The 22,871-nt window shown below is 47.7% G+C and overlaps 1 long non-coding RNA gene across 2 annotated transcripts in view; it reads right to left on the bottom strand.

Moving 5' to 3' along the window:
- Window positions 1–22,871, bottom strand: part of LOC138493342 (uncharacterized) — an 82,324-nt gene that overhangs the window by 20,973 nt on the left and 38,480 nt on the right. Inside the window, exons 1-2 of one of the 2 annotated variants that reach the window (XR_011276389.1) lie at window positions 9,091–9,191; window positions 8,857–8,972 (exon numbers count right to left, since the gene is read on the bottom strand). This is a non-coding gene — a long non-coding RNA (uncharacterized lncRNA). Of the gene's footprint in view, window positions 1–8,856; window positions 8,973–9,090; window positions 9,192–9,753; window positions 9,842–22,871 lie in introns of those variants that run through there. The other variant, XR_011276388.1, reaches the window with a different exon arrangement.

Below are 22,871 nucleotides of genomic sequence, written 5' to 3'. Positions count from 1 at the left end.
TAGTGGTGCCTTCTCCGTAACGGCTTTAGGAAGACACCCTCTGGCCTTGGAAGCTGGCAGCCAAATCAAGTTACCCGTAACACAGGTTTCCGCAGACATTGCCGCGAGACACCCAGCGCGGCGGCCATGTCTGCGTGTCTCCTGGCGACATCCGCATGCGTGCGTTTGGCGATATTTTTGGAAACAGCAGGCGCAACCTGGGACTGGCTGGCTTTTTCCAATTTAGGAGTTCGCTGGGTGCAGTGAACAGATCTCACCTTCGGGCATTTGTGAACAGGTAGCCAGGAACAGACTCTTGTAATGCTGTGGGAATGTTGTCATAGTTACAGCATCTCTGTGTTTGCTGTGTTTTGGGTGGTTAACAGTATTTGTGACTCAACGTTTTTTATATATATATATATATATAATTCGCTGTAAAAGAAACCATAAGTAGCGTTTGGCGAGTGATTTGCTGAAACGCCATTACCCTACTAACACAATGTACTTTATTTTCGCCGCTGGCACTTGTTTCCGCGCCTTGATTTGCCATCTGAGTGTAAGTGAACGTTAAAGGCCACGACTAAGAGTGAGCCTTTTGTTCCCGACATCAGAAGCTTGAGTGGGAGCCAGGACTCACTTGGCCTTGATGTCAGGTCTAAATGAGGACAGCGGTAATGCGTGCAGAGTCTCTGGGACACGGACCGGCCGCCACCTGTCCTCTCTCCTGACCCACTGCCTGTCAAGCTCCGCTGACAGCCGACCCAGCCAGGGGCCTCTCTACGCCCCCAGACCGTCTGCCCCGACCGGGGTTTCTGTTCTTTCTGTCTGTCCTTGTGCCCTTTGCAGGCATTGTCTCTTCGGCCAACTTCATGACACATTGCAGTCGGGTTTTCAGAATGACCAAAGAAACATGCGAATAATCACCTCTGCAATTCATGAGTCGTGTGCTTTTTCTCAAGGGCATCTTGAAAACGTGAATGGCTTGGGCAGTTCCGTGCAGTACCGGAAATGGAAATTATTAACTGTGGGGTCCCAGCTGCGATGGGGGTGGTGAGGGGGCAGTGAAGCGTGGGGACCCAGCAGATTCGTCTCAGCCCTTCACCTCCCACCTTCCAAATAAACATTTCCGGACATTGATTAATTCAATTATTAACAACTGGAAACGAACCCAAGAAAGGAGCGGATTTCCTATAAGGTTGCGAATTATAAAAGGTGCGTATCTTTTAAAAATACAAAGCTGGCCCTCACTATCTTCTGCAGAGTACAATCTTGAAATGTATATTCATAAGGGCTCCCATCAGACAGTGCAGTGGTCTAGAGGCTCCTGGTTTTGGTCCTGACGACCTGAGCTCGAGGCAACAAAAGCAGATCCTATTCATGAAAGGGAGCAAATAGATTTTCAAGATCTGGGGAGACACTGTTTCCTGGATCTGGAAAAATCCGGCCCAATGACCAGCCCTGGTTCGGTGCATTCATGGGTATGGTCTTCATTTTTGCACCTCACCTTCAAAGTCTGACTTTAGTGTCGATCTCTCTGTTTTATCAGTACTGTTATAGTCCACACGATCGGGCGCAAAAACAAACAAGGTACCCCATCTTCCTGAACTTCCTAAATACTCTCCCACAGACCTAACACCCCTTCTGCCCACCCCACAGACCCAGGCATGCTTGCCCTACTCTGCAGTCCTAAAATGAACTATGGCCAAGTCTTCGAGGCGGGAGAAGTGGTACGACGGTAGGCGGAACAGTACAAATGCCCCGATTACTTACCGGTAATCTTCATTACTCCAAGTCCAGGTCTTCCTCGTTCCAGTCATTAACCCATGAGGGAGGAGACTTGGACGAGGAAGACAGGACGAGAGGTAATGCTTTGATTACTTACCGGTAATCTTCATTTCTCCAAGTTCAGATTTTAGTCATCCCAGTTGCCCAATGCGTTCATGACTAGGTGGAGGAAGACAGGACATGTAGGTAATGCTCTGATTACTTACCAGTAATCTTCATTACTCCTAGTCCCACACTTCCTTGCCACAGTACTTACCTCATGAGGCCCCAGCTTCCGACACAGGACCTTCTTCTATTTCTTTGAATCCCTATAACTCCTCCCCCACATCCACGTCACTCAGTTTCATATTACCATGCCGAAGCATGGAACCTTCCCCACAGGGAGGGTGAGGAGGGTCGCCAGTACTGTGACGAGGAAGAGTAGGACTATGAGTAATGAAGATTACCAGTAAGTAATCAGAGCATTACCTCCACGTCCACTTTTCCTCGTCCCAGTACTTACCTCATGAGGTATACCAAAGCAGCAACGGGGAAAAGGTCCCAATGAGACACAGAGCCAAAAACAGTGCAGCAAAACACACACCCACAATAACTCTTAATTCACATCCGCACAGACAAAACTCTGAACCCCGAAGGAACCAACCCCCGAGTGGGAGAAACTCAATCCATAGCGGTTGATGAAAGTGCTTAGACCAGCCCAGGCAGTAGCCATACAAATCTCTTGCAGAGAAACTCTCTCTGCATTGGCCCAGGAAGCCGCCAAACCCCTGGTGGGCCGCCCCTGATCGTGCGCAGGCACAGGCAGGCCAGAAGCCACATAGGCCATGGAGATCACAGCACAGAACCACGGAAAATGGAAACCACAGATGCCTTACGCCCAGCCCCAGCCGCAGCACAAGCAATCAGAAGACTATCAGATTGGCGGAAAAGAGCAAACCTAGCCAAATACACGGCCCAACAGACATCAATGTTATGCCAAGCCACCTCCTCAGGCGTTTTCGGATCATGAAAGAAGTCAGGGAGAACCAGATCCTGAGAAGTGTGAAAACTGAGAGACAACTTTAGGGAGAAACTTCGCACCACACCTCAGCACCACTGAGTCCGACAGCACCCTCAGGAAAGGAGGGTGACATAGGAGAGCCCCAATCTCCCCAAGCCTACAGGCAGAAGTGATGGCAATAAGAAAAGCAGATTTCAGTGCAAGATGTTTGATATCAATCTCGGAAATGGGCTCAAAAGGAGGCCCTTGAAGGAACCGTAATAAAAGAGGGAGATCCCAAGGGGGAAGCCCTTTATCAGCACAATGACGGGAAGAAGTAAATCCCCCGAGCAACTTCCCCACCAACACCTCCCCATCCAAGTGACCATCAGAGTCCCCCAAAAGGAATTTAATGGAGGCCCACTGAGAGCGAAGCCTGGAAAAACCACCAGGCCCATGTCAAAACCCCTCCTGGAGGAATTGAAGGATAGCGGAGAGGCCAGAACGCAGGGGAGGGATCCCAGACCGCCCATACCAGTCTCGGAAATGGCCCCAATGCCTGCCCAACACCTTCAGAGTGGAGGGTCTAAGAGCATCCATTATGGACTCAACTACAGGACCTCAGAACCCCTGAGATATCAGCCTAGACTGAGCAATAGCCACACTGCCCATTGCATCCGGCAGACTTCCAACCGCAGATCCCCTTGAAGGGGACACAGCCACCTCGGAACCAGCCAAGGTTCCTAGGACAGAAGCTCCAATAGAAAGGGGAACCAACTCAGGCGGGACCAGAACGGAGCTAACAACAACACAGTCACCCTGTACACACTGATGCGCCGAACCACCCGGGGCAGAAGGGGAATAGTCAGAAAGGCATAAAGGAAAACCCCAAGGCCACTGTACAGAGAGGGTGTCCACCCCCCAATCCCCTCAGCCTGAAAACCGAGAGCAGAAGAGGGGAACTTCTGCTGAGGCCGGGGATGCGAACAGGTCTAGAACAGGGACCCTAATCTGATAAAGGCCACCGCAAAGACCTGGGCCGATAGGACTATTTCTGCAGAGGAGTGAAACCGGCATCTGTGAAGATCTGCTTGAACATTGTCCACCCCCCTGATACGTGAGGCCACCAGAGACACCAGATGCAATTCCCCCCAGGTGCCTATCAGCGCTGCCAGAGCATTCAAGGAGCGGCCGGAACCCCTTGTGCGGTTGACATATGCCAATGCCATTGTATTGTCCGTTTGGACCAAAATCGCCCCGGCCGTCCAGCAACTCCTCGAAGTACACCATAGCTCGGAGAATGGCACAACTCTCGCTAATTGGATAATCAACGGCTCTCCCCAGATCTCACAACCCTTGAGCTGAGAGGACCTCCAATGTAGACCCCCAACCCATTCTGCTGGCGTCAGTAGTAAGAGAGGCCACAGGAGGAAGGACCATGGACACCTCAGCCTATAGATTCGGCACACCCCCCACCACCACAGCAGGGAGACTGGAAGCGCAGGGGACACTGAAATGAAAGCTTCGAAAGCCGAGACGTCGGGAGCCAGTGGGAGAGAGTATAAGACACCAGGGGACGTAACTGAAGACGGGCTCAAGGAACTAGAAAACACGAAAGATGCCACGTGCCCCGTAACTTCAGCAGCAGGTGAGCCGAGACATACTGCCTTCTGAGAACCCAGCCCAGAACAGCCAGCAAGCGACAGACAGTTCACTAGCAAACCCCAGTCCCGCAATGCCTGGCAGACTAAAGGGAGACGAGGCAGGATAGCCTGCGGACAGGGCTCCTCGACCAACCAATCGTCCAGGTAGGGAAAAGAAATCTGCACTCCCTGTAGATGCAAATGCATCACTAGGGGAGTCAGCAGCATGGAGAACCCTCTGGGAGCCGATCGTACCCTGGACGGGAGCACACTGAACCAAAAATGCTGAGATCTCATCCAATCCCCCCTGCACAACATCCAGAGTGCGTTCCGCAAAGCCTCCATGTTGAAGGGTTCCGTCCGGACAAGGAGTGAAGGGCCTTCAAGAGCCATAAGCAGGTGACACATCCTAGAAGGCATAGGGACCAGGAACACCCGTGAGTAGAAAACTTGACCCTGAACAGGGAGAGGAACGGGCAAGACGGTAACCCACAACAACTATTCGGAGAGAACGGATCCCATGCCAAACTACTTGGTCCGTGAGCTGGGTACCAAAGTCCTAACCATGCAAACCTGGACAGGAGGAGACAGGAACGGTAACTGATACCCCCCTCCAGAAGGAGCCCATTACCCAGGAAGCTGAACCCCACCGGTCCCATACACCTCTGAGAAGATAGAGACGAGGAGCCAGGGAAAACCGCCAGTCACTGCACTTGTACCAGAGGAAAATCACAGGACGTTGAAGCAGGCCTGCGCCGCAATATAACAGCATGCTTGTCAGCCCACAAAAAGATCCGACCTATCAAAAGGAAGATACAGGACAGCCCAGATGTCCAGCAGACCATGGCCCCCTCAGCCGACAGAGGAGTCACCAGGCTGGCGTCAATGGGCAGAGTACTGTCACAAAGCGGGAAATTCAAACCATCCCGGATAGCAGACACCAAAGGCAACCCCATACCTCGGGTATGCCTATACTGGAAATCTCACTGAAGGGACAGCCCCCTCCACCAGCACCAGGGGCTCTGAGAACCCCTTTAAGCACAGACATGTGCCACCATCTGCCATATTACTTCCCCGCGTCTGAGAGGAGGCGTGAAAGCAACATGTCGGCACCGGAGGATCTAGGCTCTAAAAGAAGAGACACTGGGAACCCCCTGCATGGCCGTTACTTCCATGATGCATTTTCAATTCCATGCCGGACAATGGAAAAGAAATTCATCTCCTTCGTCCGTCTCCCGTGCAGATCAGAGGAAGAGGACAGGACAAGGAGCCTGCGCCCATGACTAGCACAGACCCAAACTCGCCACATGACTGAGAGGTGGCTTGAGCTCTGTATCAAGTAGCTGGTAGCCCCATGGTCTAAATGGTTCCAATACGTCAGCCTTGGAAGGATGAAGGGCAGAGTCAGCCCCACTGAGACACGAACCCGAAGTGTAGACTATGCCAGTGTGCTAACCTTCCGGCCGCTTGCAGACGTGTCCAAATCTGCGCCGTTTTCACAGGCTGCACGCAGAGAATGCAGCTAACATCTGGTGCATCCTGGGCTGTGTGTGTCTGAGGAGCGGGTGGTATGTGACATGCCTGCGACAGAACAGAGCCCCTGCATTTTCAAAGACTTTCTGCCACTGTCACCCCACGACAAGAAGCAGAGAGGCCTCACAACAAAGGGAAGGCTAGCCCATTCTGCCAAGTGCTTGCCATCATTTCCAATAAAGATGTGTACACACAGCACGAGGAAATGGCCTGTCGAAGGAGCCGGCATGAATGGGACGCCAAGATGGCCATACCAGCAAGAGAGGGGAAAAACAGCAAGCACAGAGCCCCCTCCCCTCTCCTTACCTTCCCCCGGGCCGTGCAGGACCCGTGACACAATGCCCACGCTGCGGTCTGGAGCCCAGCAAAGAACCGAGCGAGGCAATCCTGCTCATCTGGGACTCCAAGCCCAACAGGGGACCCAGGAGCAGTGCCGCACCCGAGGGAGCCAAGGGCCCCACTACACAACCCCCTCCCCTCCCAGGGGGCCAGCAATCGGTGCTCCCCAGTGCCCCGCACCGGGAAGAAAAAGACCTGCCAGAGGCAGGAAAAATTTAACTGAGTGACGTGGATGTTGGGGAGGAGTTATAGGGATTTAAAGAAATAGAAGAAGGCCCTGTGTCGGAGGCAGGGGCCTCATGAGGTAAGTACTGGGACGAGGAAGAGTGGACATGGAGGTAATGACGGTTTACACACACAAATGGTGTCTCTCGAAGATTAAAGAACTAGGGAAGGAACCACGGGATACATGGAAATGATCCGAGTTTCCCTGAGGAACACATAAAACAGAATAAGAACCACCTTCTAGTCTAGATATGTTCCTGGTATACATGTTCTCTGAAGGGCTGGAGTCAGAAGGAATTGAGATGTGTGCTATCAGAGATATTACAAAGTGCTATACGCCTATGGGGGATACTGTTTGGACCCCACACCCAAGGCCTAGAGTGACCAGACGTCCCGGTTTTGCCTGGACAGTCCCGGTTTTTGCTGCTCTGTCCCCCTTTCTCAAGATTATGTTTCCATTGGAAACTGCAGTGCTCCCGGTTTTTGGTAGTAGGTCTTCATAGCTGACAGGCAGGAATTCACAATCTCGCACAGAAGAAATTGATAGTGTTAGTTTGTGATATATTAATTATACTATGAGTTTCTTTGAACAGTAACACTTAAACCCCCTTCTCCTCCAAACGCTACTGAGGTGTAGCGCCTTGACAGCCACTTTCAAGAGTTAGTCCTGCTTTTATGTTAGTTGCCCTGTCCCAGTTTTTTACTTTTTAAATCTGGTCACCTTACCAAGGGCTCTAATGCCGCCACTCCTGTAACCCCTACACTCCGGCAGCTGGCACTATAGATCCGGAGCTCTTATGCATTACTATGCCTTTTAAATGCCCCATTAATTAATACTGATCTAACAGAGTACAATGGTTTGCCCCTAAATGAAACACATCGCAAACAAGTAAAGGTCCCCAAGCCTACTTTTCTGTTTGAGGGCTTTTTTGTGTCTGAGACCCCCCGCCACCCAAATAATTGTGTCATCTTGTGAAAGCCCCTCTTTTTTGGAGCGAGTGTAGCAGCTTAGCAGCCGAGCCCCCGGCCGCCCATCACGATGGCCACCCCTCACTCTAATCCCCACTCACGCGCGCTCTGCGTGGTTCTCGGGGATGCATTTCACTGCATGTGTCGCACAGGCCTGACAGAAAAACAAGGTGGACGTTGCCAAGGCGTACTTGCCGCTTTCACCAACTCGCGACTTCCTACACAGTAAAACGACTGAGCTCAGAAATAAAGACTAAGGGGGGGGTACTAATACTCACAGACAAAAACATGTCAGTGGAAAAATTCTAGTTTACAGTTTGGGGTCTTTGAAATTGGTTTGGGGGTATTGCACCGGTTTCTTGCTTTCATTGCAAGGGATTAGTGTGGGGCGCCCGATTGGCTGATGGGTAACAGGGCAGCCACTACCCCTTCCCGCTCCTGTGTAGGTTTTGAAGGACACACTACATGCTAAGTGATTTTAGTTTACTGGGGTTGAAGTGGGAGAGTTGGGGTTGGCTAATGACGTCAATGATGTACATAGAAAGGACAGTGGCGTGTCCAGGCCGTTTTGACAGGAGTGGCCCAAATGGGGCACTGACATATGCAGGTGTGGCACATATAATGATCATAGTTTAGGATGATGGGGGGAGGGGCACCTTGGGAGGCCATTCAGATTCCAGGAGTAGCACATGCCACCCCAATCCACCCCCTGGACACACCACTGAGAAAAGAGACAGGCTTTGTTGATTTTTGGGGATGTGGGAAAAACACTATTGTTTAACGGAAAAGTACTATTAAGCACATTGGCAAGACCAGTAGGTTTTCACTGTCATGTGTGAAGTACAATCAAAACAAAACTTCACAGTGTAAGGTGTAGGTGATCACCGAGACAATTCTCCACATTAATACTGTTCACTAGGTGTTAACAAAAATATAAAACTTTAATAATATTTAAAACTTCAAAAGTAAAAATGGGTAAAATGACACCACACATAACATACCCAAAAGCATCCACAATGTAGAATACATATATTTACATAAACAACATCAATACACAATTCTCATAAAACGTAGGCCTAAGACTGAATCAATAATTGGCCCCGTTGTGTTGTACTTTTAAATGCTCAACATGTTTCAGTCCCTGTAATTCATTGAAATGACCTCCTTCAGGGGCTAGAAAACCCACAAATCCTATTTTGATTGTCGTATGCGCACCCTGGTCTCCACAGCTTAGCAAACACCCCAAAATACTAAAAAGGAGAAAAAGGAAACACCTGATCACCAAACCCAGTTTGTGGAACACCCCCACAACCAGCCCAATTAACAGATTTCATCTGACTCGGAAAGCAATCTACAAGGTGCCAATTAATGCATCAAAAAACACACAATGTTTGACTTTAATACCTGCTGAAAATGCAGGGTATTATCTTATATCCATGCCACGGTTCATTCTTGCTCTTCAAAGTAGGGCAGGAAAATATTCACAACAATGTTCTGATAAGATGACCTCCACCTGTACACTACAAAGTGAGTAAAAGAGTCCGGTGAGTTACACTTCCATCAGGTGCATTTCAACTCATGTATCCACTCCCATCCCATCCACTACTTCACAGAAACCCACTACTCCAAAACACCCACCTGCTTTAAAGGACAGTTCACACAAATCTGGCTCCCACCAAAAAGAATCATCTAGTAGTGTCCCACCGAGAGGCTTTGGATCTTTATTTCCACATGTACCCTGAAACACACAAAGAAAACAACCCAGGTTGATGTCCCAGTCCCGGATCTAGTTCGCACATCCGCTCCAAAACTCACTTGCAAGGGTAGCTATATCCCTAACGTCTCACCATGGTGCTGTCCCTTACACGGCCCCCACCTATAGTCTGTCACTTCCTGCACCAAGCCTGTATGGACTCCCCATCATATTAAGTCCACCTGATTGGTTCCCGAACGGTTGTGTCCCAAGAAAACCCTATTGGGCAAAAACTATCTGAGTTACTCCAGAGCCTGCAGGGAAACAGTAAAACAAATCTGCAACTTAAGCAGCTGGCCGGCAGACTGTATTTGAAAACAAATTAACACACAACCGCCTATGAATACAGCGGACACCATTACGTATATTGCTATACACATGTGGTCTGAGGCACCACACTCTAAGCCTATAAGCACCACGGATACCATTATGCATATTGCTATATGCACGCGGTCGAAGGCACCAAAACCTTCTTCATCACAAAATACCTCTGATAGTGTGACCAACCATATTTATGCAGTCAATCGTTTCGGGGGAAAGAAACTCACCGTTAGTCTCTTGCACGGTTTTCTCCTTTCGTATCTCGCACACAGCTAGCTCGTTTTTGAAAGGAAGGTTCTAGAAGAAATCAAGATTCTGGAAGAGAAAGATAGGCACATTAATTCCAACTTCAGTAAAAACCAAAAGGAGTTGATGACCAAACTATTTCAAAATCAGCAGATAATTACCTGTCAAGCAGACAAGGGGGGGCATTGTCGTTATGAATTGGGATGCTTATAAGGGGGAACATTGGTAAACAGGAGGCAGATTTCCTGATGAGAAGCAAGGGTAGGTCCCGTGTTTTCTATATCTTACACAAGATACACAAGAACCTTCAGAATCCCCCCGGCCATCCCATTGTATCGGGGTAAATTCGATTTTGGAACCTTTGTCTAAATATGCTGACCTCTAACTTAGGACTTTGGTTGTGGCAATGAGAAGTTATCTGAGAGATACGAAAGATGTGATCAAGAAGATAGAAAGGAGTTCTTTTGATTTCAATACCCATCTATTGATTTGTGGGACTGAAACATGTCGAGCATTTAAATGTACAACACAAGGGGGTCAATTATTGATTCAGTTTTAGGCCTACGTGTTGGTAGTTCTATGAGAATTGTGTATTGATGTTGTTTATGTAAATATGTATTTTACATTGTGGATGCTTTTGGGTATGTTATATGTGGTGTAACGTACCCATTTTTTACTTTTCAAGTTTTTAATATTATTAAAGTTTTGTATTTTTTGTTAACACATTGGGAACTGTAATAATGTGGAGAATTGGGTCAGTGACCTTATACTGTGACATTTTGTTTTGATTTTGCTCTTTTTTACTATAAGTTTGAGTTACCACAGAAAGTAGAGAGACTTAGCCTTACAGTCTTTTGACTAAGGCCGATCTGGTATATAGATAACCAAATCTGTACCTTTCATGTGTGAAGTACAGCCCCAAAATGTTGTGTTAGAAACTATGGCTGGCATAGACACAATACCCAAAGGTGTGACCCCGCTAGTACAGGTCCTGCCGTAATATGCCAAGTTCAGCCTCAAATGCCCAATAACTCAGTGTATAAAACATCCAAAAAGATAAATACATGTACAGTCCTGGGTAAGTGCTCAGTCACATGAGCGCCCTTTTCCCAGGAAGTCTGCTCTGCCATTTCTGACCGACATTATCTTGGCTACAACCAATGAAGTAACTCACTTTTTAAACCTCCTGTATGCCTTCCTTTCCCATTTCATCAGATCTTAAATGGCTTTTAAACGTATTATTGCACACTGATCCAGATAAGGTATGGCGCCGGATTATTACACACAGAGACATATATGGTATGGCGCTGGATTATTGCACACCGAGCCATATATGGTATGACGCTGGATTATTGCTCACCGATCCAGATATGGTATGGCAGTGGATTATTGCACACCAGATTATTGCAAATCGATTCAGATATGGTATGGCCCTGGATTATTGATCACCGATCCAGATATGGTATGATGCTGGATTATTACACACAGAGCCATGTCTGGTATGGTGCTGGATTTTTGCTCACCGATCCATATTTGGTATGGTGCCTGATTATTTCACACCGAGCCATATATGGTATAGCGCTGGATTTTTGCACACTGAGCCATATATGGTATGGTGCTGGATTTTTGCAGACCGAGCCATATTTGGTATGGTGCCTGATTGTTGCACACTGAGCCATATATGGTATGGTGCCTGATTATTGTATACCCAGCCATATATGGTATGATGCTGTATTTTTGCTCACCAATCCATATTTGGTATGGTGCCTGATTGTTGCACACCGAGTCATATATGGTATGGTGCTGGATTTTTGCACACTGAGCCATGTATGGTATGGTGCTGGATTTTTGCACAGCGAGCCATATATGGTATGGTGCTGGATTTTTGCACACCGAGCCATATATGGTATGGTGCTGGATTTTTGCACACCGTGTCATATATGGTATGGTGCTGGATTTTTGCACTCCGAGCCATAAATGGTATAGTGCTGGATTTTTGCACACCGAGCCATGTATGGTATGGTGCTGGATTTTTGCACACCGAGCAAAATATGGTATGGTGCTGGATTTTTGCACACCGAGCCATGTATGGTATGGTGCTGGATTTTTGCACACCGAGCCATATATGGTTTGGTGCCTGATTATTGCTTACCGAGCCATATATGGTAGAGTGCCTGATTATTGCACACCGATCTATATATGGTATGGTGCTGTAATTTTGCACACCGAGCCATATATGGTACGGTGCTGGATTTTTGCACACTGAGCCATGTATGGTATGGTGCTGGATTTTTGCACTCCAAGCCATATATGGTATGGTGCTGGATTTTTGCACACCAAGCCATATATGGTTTGGTGCCTGATTATTGCTTACCAAGCCATATATGGTATGGTGCTAGATTTTTGCACACCGAGCCATATTTGGTATGTTGCCTGATTATTGCACACCAAGCCATATATTGTCATGACCCACAGGACTCGCCCCTTTTGGTCTTCCTGGTCCTTATCGCAACAGGCCTTGCATTCCCTGACACTCCCAACATGGCCGTCCAGTGTGACACGCCTTCCGCGGTCTATACCTTGGACGTAACGTATTCTACTAATAGACCGCACCCCCGCGATTACGCGCGTCTCAATGCTAATGCCAAGTAGCGATCAGACGTGTGCTCCGTAGTTCGCAGTATTGCTTTCCTGGTTCCTAGCTTTTCTACTTCCATTCCTTGCCCCTTTCCCTTTTCCTCTTGCTTCCTGGACTTGTGCGCCATTAGCACATCTTCTTTGTTTCCCGGATCCCCGGATTGCTGCATCCCGGAATCTTAAACGCACGCTGGAGTCGGAAGAGACTCACTCAGCCTATTTCAAGTACAGGTCTGTCCACAAGAAGACACCGCCCACGGAGTCCAGCAAGGATCGGTCTCAGGTGAGAAGGGGGGAACTCCGTGACAGTTTGAGACACCTACCGACCGCACTCGAAGTCGACATGGAAGCGGCCGTCCAGGATCTGATGCGAGGTATGCAAGAATTAACCACCGAGTTGCAGAATTTAAAGGCGGAAAACGCTGCTCTCAAGCAATTAGTTCTATCCCGTGATTCGGCCGCAAAAGAAAGTGTGTTACTGGGCGGCATTGTTGACAAATACGATGTGTCGGCAAAAACCCTTCGTGGATTCCTGGACTCATGTTTGGTTCACTTTACATTTAAGCCCCATTACTTTTCCACTCCCAGGGCTAAGGTGGGGTTCATAATCTCTCACCTTTCCGGAAATGCTTTAACCTGGGCTACACCCCTAGTTAACTCCGGCGACGCTCTCCTAGATGACTACGATGGTTTCATACGGGCCCTAAAGACCATGCTTGATCGCCCTGAGCAGGTCTTTAGTGCCCAGGAACGCCTCTTAGACTTTCAGCAGGGATCCCAGGATGTGCTCACGTATGTAACCCGCTTCAAGCAATTGGTCAAGGAAGCTGATTGGTCTCTGGAGGCAAGTTTTACCCTTTTCAGGAGAGGACTAAATGAGGAGATTAAAGATGAGTTAGCCAGAGTGGCCCGACTGAACTCATTCCAGGCTCTTATGGACCTTGCCATGCAAATAGACTTTCGCATCCAGGAAAGGAAGGGAGAGAAGAAAAAATCTAGGGGAAACCCTTCGAAGGTGTCCTTTGAGAGTACCTCCAAATCTGACACAAACCCTGGATCAGTCACCGAACCGGAACCCATGCAGATAGGAGCCTTCCGTGGACCCATATCCCTGCAAGAAAGGATGAGAAGGATTAATACGGGGTTGTGCATGTATTGTGCCTCAGACAAACACTTGGTTAGAGAATGCCCTCTGGCCCCTCCTCGGCGTTCGGGAAACACCAACTCCCGATCCTAGATGGAGCAGGGCTTCGGGAGAGAGATGTTTGCTCTACATCAATTCCATCCTTGAACTCTCCTGGACAAAAAATTTAGTGATACTACAGGCCTTCCTATCAACCTCCGGGAATAAGACCTATCCTGTTTTGGCCTTGGTGGACTGCGGGGCTATGGGAATATTCATTGATCAAGATTGGGTTTTTAGTCACCACATCCCATACGAAACACGAAGCATCATGCAGCCGATAGAAGCGATCAATGGAAGACCCCTCACTTCGAGGCCCATAAGCCTGCAGACCAAAGAGATCCAGCTTTCAATTAACCACCACCAAGAGCGGATTCGATTTGACATTATTAAGTCAGCTCATTACCCCATGGTACTGGGCATGCCCTGGTTACAGAAACACAATCTGTATATCAATTGGACAGCAGGATCACTATTCCTCTGCTCAGAGTTTTGTATGTCTCACTGTCTAATCCTGGATCCCTCCTTGACCCCCTCCAAAGAACCACCAATAGACCATCAAGCACCTCTCATGGTTTCCAATATCGTGCAGGTTCCTAAGGCCTATCACGGATTTGTTGATGTGTTCTCAACTGCCATAGTCCAGGCCTTACCCCCTCATAGGCCTGAAGACTGAGCCATAGACACGGATCCCTCAACAGTGATTCCTTTTGGCAGGATGTTCGTCCTTTCCGAACCTGAGAAAAAGGCCCTCCGAGAATACTTGGATACCAACCTTGAGAATGGCACCATAAAACCTTCAAAATCTCCAGCCAGAGCTTCATTGTTCTTTGTTCCTAAGAAGGACACTAAGGAACTCAGACCCTGCCTCGATTATCATGGATTAAATCAATGCACCCTCAAGGACCAGTAACCTTTACCCTTAATCTCGGATATCCTGGAAGCGGTCAGAGGCGCTGTGATTTTCACGAAACTGGACCTCCCTGGTGCCTATCATTTGATTCGTATCCGGGAAGGAGACGAATGGAAAACAGCATTCAGAATACCCTTTGGTCACTTCGAATATCTGGTCATGCCCTTTGGATTAGCTAATGCCCCAGCAGTCTTTCAACGTTTTATGGACAGGGTGTTCTCAGACATGTTATTACTCTTCGTCATCGTCTACTTGGATGACATTTTGATCTACTCCAAGGACCTTCTAAAGCATGAAGAGCACGTAAAGGCAGTACTACAACGACTCCGTGAATATAAACTCTTGGCCAAACCCGAGAAATGTCTGTTTCACGTTGCTTCTGTTCATTACCTACGATTTATCCTTACTCCAGAGGGAATTGGCATGGACCCTTCAAAGGTAAAGGCTATATTATCCTGGTTGGCCTGCTCACACGTCTGTGAAACAAATTCAGTCCTTCCTGGGGCTTGCCAATTTCTACCGGATGTTTATACCCACCTTCTCTGAGATTGTTCAACAGATTGTTGCTCTCCTGAAGAAAGACACTCCTTTTGTCTGGTCTATTCCGCAAGATAAGGCATTCCAACTCTTGAAGACAAAATTTACTCTAGCTCTCATTCTGGCCCAACCCGACATTGATCGACCATTCCTTGTGGAAACGGATGCCTCTAACTACGCCATTGGAGCGGTGTTGAAGCAAGAATTTGAGGATAAACTAGAACACCCCATTGCTTACCTTTCACAAACCCTGACTCCCAGTGAGACACACTACTCCGTCCTGGAAAAATAACTTTTAGCTATCCGCCAAGCCTTCACTGAGTGGCGACATCTACTCCTGGGAGCAAGATATCCGCACGGACCACCGAAATCTTCAAATTCTACAGTCATTAGAGTGTCGGAACAGTCGTCAGGCTCGTTGGGCCTTCTTCTTTGCCCAGTACCAGTTCCACATCACTCATGTTCCTGGATCACAAAACTTGATATGCTTACGCCTTATCTCGACGGCCTGACTACGAAACTACCAAAGATAAGGCCTATCCTAAGATGTTTCCCCACACGATTTTTGTAGCCCAAGCAGCTACCTCCTGGAAGAAATCCGAGTACAAACCCAATCCTCTGAACTCTGGAAGAATATTTCAAGAAAGAATCAATGGAACCTGAGAGTCAAGGAAGGATATTTGTTCAAGGACAACGCTCTGCTCATTCCTACACAAAAATTACAACAAAGAATAATAAACCTCTGTCATGATACCCTTCACTCCGGACATCGTGGCATCACCATACCCTCCACCTCATACAAAGACAATTTTGGTGGCCTAAAATGAAGACTGACGTACAACTATACGTCCGAGCCTGTGCAATCTGTAGTCAGAATAAACATGACAACAAGAGGCCGGCGGGTCTTCTGCTACAACCCGCCCTGCCAACAAGGCTATGGGAATTTATAGCTACAGATTTCGTTGTGGAATTACCGCCTTCCAGAGGGTATACCAGCATCATGGTCACCATTGACTTGTTCACTCATATGGCTCATTTCACACCCCTCAATAAGCTACCATCCTCATCTGAACTGGCTGGAACCTTCCTGGAGTACATATTCCGCCTTCATGGACTTCCTTCCAAGATAATTTCCGATCAAGGACCTCAATACGTCTCACAATTCTGGAAACACCTCTGTCAAATATTAGGAATCCAACGTGCTCTTTCATCAGGTTATCACCCTCAAACCAACGGGGCTACAGAACGTGCTAATCAGACTCTGGAACAATATCTTCGATGTTTTGCTACTAAGGTTCAGGATGACTGGTCGCTCCTGATACCCGTGGCTGAATTCACCTACAACAATTCTGATCATTCAGTAGTTAAAACCAGTCCCTTTTATTGCAGCCAAGGATTCCATCCATCAGTTCTGCCCTCTGTTCTTCCACAACCCACACCGGTACCTACTGTCGACTCCTGGATTGAAACACTCATCAACAGACATAAGGAGACCAAAGAGCATTTAGAGAGGGCCAGAACACAGACCAAGAGATATGCGGATTCCAAAAGAAGACCCGGGCCTTCTTATTCAGTTGGAGATCAAGTCTGGTTGTCCTCGAAATTACTACCCCGACATCTACGGCCAAACAAATTGGCCCCCTGGTATTATGGTCCGTTTTCCATCAAGGAAATTATAAACCCAGTCTCATACCGGCTCAAGTTACCAGAATCCTGGAAAAAGATTCACCCAGTTTTTCACACCTCCTTATTAAAACCTTACATTCAATCCTCCCGGAAATCCTGCAGACCCACTCCTGTGGTGGTGGACAATCAACTGGAATATGAAGTGTCCCGGATATGCGACTCCAGGTATAAACGGGGTCAGCTTCAATATCTGGTTGAATGGAAAGGATATCCCCCCAGTGAAAGAACTTGGGAACCACTTTCTAATCTGAATATCCCTCGACTGCTCAGAAGATACCACCTCATACACCCAGGCAAACCTGGAGGAACAGATTTTTGGAGGAGGCATGCTGTCATGACCCACAGGACGTGCCACTTTTGGTCTTCCTGGTCCTTATCACAACGGGTCTTGCATTCCCTGACACTCCCAACATGGCCGTCCAGCGTGACACGCCTTCCGCGGTCTATACGTTGGACGTAACGTATTCTACTAATAGACCGCATCCCCGCGGCTCTGCGCGTTTCAATGCTATTACCAAGTAGCGATCAGACGTGTGCTCCTTAGTTCGCAGTATTGCTTTCCTGGTTCCTAGCTTTTCTACTTCCATTCCTTGCCCCTTTCCCTTTTCCTCTTGCTTCCTGGACTCGTGCGCCTTTACCACATCTTCTTCGTTTCCCGGATCCCCGGATTGCTGCATCCCGGAATCTTAAATGCACGCTGGAGTCGGAAGAGACTCACTCAGCCTATTTTAAGTCCAGGTCTGTCCGCAAGAAGACACCGCCCACGGAGTCCAGCAAGGATCGGTCTCAGGTGAGAAGGGGGGAACTCCGTGACATATATGGTATGGCGTTGGATTTTTGCACACCAAGCCATATATGGTATGGTACCTGATTATTGCACACCGAGCCATATATGGTATGGTGCTGGATTTTTGCACACTGAGCCAAAAATGGTATGGTGCTGGATTTTTGCACACCGAGCCATATATGGTATGGTGCCTGATTATTGCTTACCGAGCCATATATGGTATGGTGCTGGATTTTTGCACACCAATCCATAGTTTGTATGGTGCCTGATTATTGCACACCAAGCCATATCTGCTATGGCGCTGGATTTTTGCACACCGAGCCATATATGGTTTGGTGCCTGATTATTGCTTACCGAGCCATATATGGTATGGTGCTGGATTTTTGCACACCGAGCCATATATGGTTTGGTGCCTGATTATTGCTTACCGAGCCATATATGGTAGAGTGCATGATTATTGCACACCGAGCCATATATGGTATGGCGCTGGATTTTTGCACACTGAGCCATAAATGGTATGGTACCTGATTATTGCACACCGAGCCATATATGGTATGGTGCTGGATTTTTGCACACTGAGCCAAAAATGGTATGGTGCTGGATTTTTGCACACCGAGCCATATATGGTATGGTGCCTGATTATTGCTTACCGATCCATATATGGTATGGTGTGTGATTATTGATTATCGAGCCATATGTGGTATGGTGCTGGATTTTTGCACTCCGAGCCATAATTGGTATGGTGCTAGATTTTTGCACACCGAGCAAAATATGGTATGGTGCTGGATTTTTGAACACCGAGCCATGTATGGTATGGTGCTGGATTTTTGCATACAGAGCCATACATGGTATGGTGCTGGATTTTTGCACACCGAGCCATATATGGTTTGGTGCCTGATTATTGCTTACCGAGCCATATATGGTAGAGTGCCTGATTATTGCACACCGATCCATACATGGTATGGTGCTGGATTTTTGCATACCGAGCCATGTATGGTATGGTTCTGGATTTTTGCACACAGAGTCATATGTGGTATGGTGCTGGATTTTTGCACTCCGAGCCATATATGGTATGGTGCTGGATTTTTTCACACCAAGCCATATATGGTCTGATGCCTGATTATTGCTTACCGAGCCATATATGGTATGGCGCTGGATTTTTGCACACCAAGCCATATATGGTATGGTGCCTGATTATTGCTTACCGAGCCATATATGGTATGGTGCTGGATTTTTGCACACCAATCCATATTTTGTATGGTGCCTGATTATTGCACACCAAGCCATATATGGTATGGTGCTGGATTTTTGCACACCGAGCCATATATGGTTTGGTGCCTGATTATTGCTTACCGAGCCATATATGGTAGAGTGCATGATTATTGCACACCGAGCCATATATGGTATGGCGCTGGATTTTTGCACACTGAGCCATAAATGGTATGGTGCCTGATTATTGCTTATCGAGCCATATATGTTATGGCACTGGATTTTTGCACACCAAGCCATATATGGTATGGTGCCTGATTTTTTCACACCGAGCCATATATGTTATGGTGCTGGATTTTTGCACACCAAGCCATATATGGTATGGTGCCTGATTTTTTCACACTGAGCCATAAATGGTATGGTGCCTGATTATTGCTCACCGAGCCATGTATGGTTTGGTGTCTGATTATTGCTTACCGAGCCATATATGGTAGAGTGACTGATTATTGCACACCGAGCCATATATGGTATGGCGCTGGATTTTTGCACACTGAGCCATAAATTTTATGGTGCCTGATTTTTGCACACTGAGCCATGTATGGTATGGTGCTGGATTTTTGCACACCGATCCATATATGGTATGGTGCCTGATTTTTTCACACCGAGCCATATATGTTATGGCACTGGATTTTTGCACACCAAGCCATATATGGTATGGTGCCTGATTTTTTCACACTGAGCCATAAATGGTATGGTGCCTGATTATTGCTCACCGAGCCATGTATGGTTTGGTGCCTGATTATTGCTTACCGAGCCATATATGGCATGGCACCAGATTATTGCTCACTGAGCCATATATGGTATGGTGCCTGATTATTGCTTACCGAGCCATATATGGTATGGTGTCTGATTATTGCTTACCGAGCCATGTATGGTTTGGTGCCTGATTATTGCTCACCGAGTCATATATGGCATGGCATTAGATTATTGCTCACCGAGCCATATCGTATGGTGCCTGACTATTGCTTACCGAGCCATATATGGTATGGTGCCTGACTATTGCTTACCGAGCCATATATGGTATGGTGCCTGATTATTGCTTACCGAGCCATATATGGTATGGTGCTGGATTTTTGCACACTGAGCCATAAATGGTGTGGTGCCTGATTATTGCTCACCGAGCCATGTATGGCTTGGTGCCTGATTATTGCTTATCGAGTCATATATGGCGTGGCATCAGATTATTGCTCACCGAGCCATATATGGTATGGTGCCTGATTATTGCTTACCGAGCCATATTGTCAGGACCCAAGATTGGAAACATTGGTATCGCTGGCGGTTCCACCGGTGATCGGTCTAGTCCTCACCCAACATGGCGCCCATCAATACGCTGAGCGTATATAATCCGGCTCCGCCCACTTTTCGGCGCGTTGTATCTGTTATTCACTCTCTCTCAACGCTCCGACTTTGGATTATCGCCTTCCTGGGTATTCCTCCTAGTCCTCATTTCCCATGGTTCCTTCCCTTTATCCCTATTCCTTACCTTTCTATTATCTCGTATTCGCTACAGAGTACAGCCGTTACATCTGTTGCGGTACCCTTCCGCTTCGCTATTTCTTTCTTTGCTCTAAACTTCCACTTACCTTACTTCAACCTGGGACTCCGGCCGCGAGGGTGCTTCTCGCACTGTGTTTCCGCGTCCAGAAACAGGAGCTTTCTTACTGGACTTGCTATCGGCTGTTCCTTCAACCCTTCTGACTGGTACTTCTTTCTTTTACAAACACGGAAGCGCTGTGTTGGTCTCCGCGGCGTTTCTCAAGCCTTTGTTACTTTTCTACCTTTGTCTACCTTTGTCTACCTTCTCGGCGTAATACCCTCTGGCGAGTTGTTCCTTTCCGCTTCGCCGCTGGGGGTTAGCGCTGCTTCAGACTACTTGAGACTTTGGTACAGTAACCCTTTCTAATTACTGTTTCCCTTTTCCCTTTTCTGTACTTTCCCTGTATACCCTTATCTCAGGGTCAGCTACCCCTTTACTCCGTTCCTTGCTTTTTGCATCTTTGATTCCTGCCTTCAAACTCACTCTCTACGTCATCACCCCTGACATTTTGGAACTGCAAATTATAGTTCTGAACCATCTAAAGGACCTACCTTCCGAACCCATCTATGGACTAGGGTTTTTTCCGCCTTCGGGCTTTTTCCCTAGAACTGAGGCTGGCCCCCTGGGGTTCCCCGGTGATAGGTCCACTCTTCTGTCACGGTGGCCTCCGGAGGGGCCAGACCTTATCTTCACGAAAAGAAGGTCAGAACACAGAAAAGCAGGGTTCCAAGGACTAAGGAGAAGCCAGGCAAGTTCGAAACCGATCCTTGTGTACGTACATCGGAGGAGTCAGGTGAGGAGAAAGGGGAGGTGGACTCGGAACTGGACAGAATACAATGCCCGAACCCTAACATGGCTTCCTTGGAACAATATCAAGAGCTGGTGGCGGCAATGCAGAACCTCACAGTTGAAGTCCAAGCTTTGAGGACAGAAAACGTAGCACTCCGACAGCAGGTAGTCCTACATAGAGACGACCGTGGAGATCTACCTGCGATGCCCCTTTCCTTTGGCAAGTACAACGGTTACCCGGGAGGAATGAAGGAATTCCTTGATGCCTGTGGTGTGTATTTTGCCTTCCGGACCCATGCCTATGAATCGGCAAGATCTAGGGTTGGATTCATCATTGCCAACCTCACAGGAAATGCTCTGGCTTGGGCCACTCCTCTTGTTGCCAGAAACGACCCTTCTTTGATTGATTATGATCGTTTTATAGAGGGCTTCAAGGAACGATTCGACAGACCAGAGGTATTATACTCCTCCTTAGAAGCTATCCTGGATGTCGAACAAGGGAACACAGACGTCCAGACTTACATCGCCCGTTTTCAGAGACTAGCAGCTAAGGCAGACTGGCCCGATTCAGCTCAACAAACTATATTTCGGAGAGGACTCCATGACGAGCTCAAGGACGAGTTAGCTCGTGTAGCCCGACCAATATCTTGTCAGGAACTGATGACCTTAGCATTACAGATTGAGTTCCGATTAACAGAAAGACGACAAGAAAGAAGACGATTCAGGAACAATCCTCAGTCTCTCAGTCTACCGAACCCTTCTCCAGCAACCCGGACCAACGCCCCTTCTGAAGAACCCATGCAAGTCGGAACTACCAGGGGACCCCTTACACCGGGAGAGCGTAAACGAAGAAGAGAGACCGGGTTATGTATGTATTGTGGTTCCGCCAAACACTTATTGAGAAACTGTCCTGAAGTGCCACCCCGGAAGAAGGAAAACTTCAACCCCCGATCTACAGCAAGGGAAGTCTCGGGGGAAGTGCCAAGTACCCTTGCAATCACTCAAGAACTATGAATAACCCTGAGGAAAACAGCCTGATGGTTTTCCAAGTCACGTTATGGTTATCTCTTTCGAGTTCCATTGAGGTACTTGCTATGCTGGACTGTGGAGCTGCAGGTAACTTCATGGATGCTAACTGGGCTATAGAACATCACATAGCTACCAAACGTAAGATAACTCCCATTCCGGTAGAGGGTGTAGACGGTCGACCCCTGTCATCCGGTCCTATCACCACAGAAACAATACCACTGAGAATGGAGATGAGCCATCACTCGGAATATCTGGTCTTTGATCAGATCAGAGCAGCCCATTTCCCTCTGGTCATCGGTATTCCATGGCTAAGGAAACACAATCCCCACATTGACTGGAAGGCTAATAAGGTGAGCTTCGACTCACTCTTTTGTAAATCAAATTGTATGGGCAACATGGTTTCCTCCACTCATCCTGAAACGGAACCACTTCCTACACAGAGTTCGACAATCATCGCCTCAGTTCCAACTCGATATCACGAATTCTCTGAGGTATTCATAGACATCCAACCTCGTGATCTTCCCCCTCACAGACCAGAAGATTGTGGCATTGACCTAGTACCTGAAGTAGTGATTCCTTTCGGGCGGATGTACTCTTTCTCACTCCCAGAAAGGAAGATCCTACGAGAATATCTGGACTCTAATCTCCAGAATGGACTCATTCAAGAGTCGAGATCAGCCTGTGGAGCCTCCTTATTCTTTATACCAAAGAAGGACAGTTCCGAACTACGTC

This window comes from Ambystoma mexicanum, chromosome 10 (genome assembly GCF_040938575.1).
Source record: "Ambystoma mexicanum isolate Mex_15411 chromosome 10, UKY_AmexF1_1, whole genome shotgun sequence".
Taxonomy (NCBI): Eukaryota; Metazoa; Chordata; class Amphibia; order Caudata; family Ambystomatidae; genus Ambystoma; species Ambystoma mexicanum.
The sequence above is the reverse complement of the archived record's forward strand: the minus strand, read 5'-3'. Positions and strand labels throughout refer to the sequence as shown.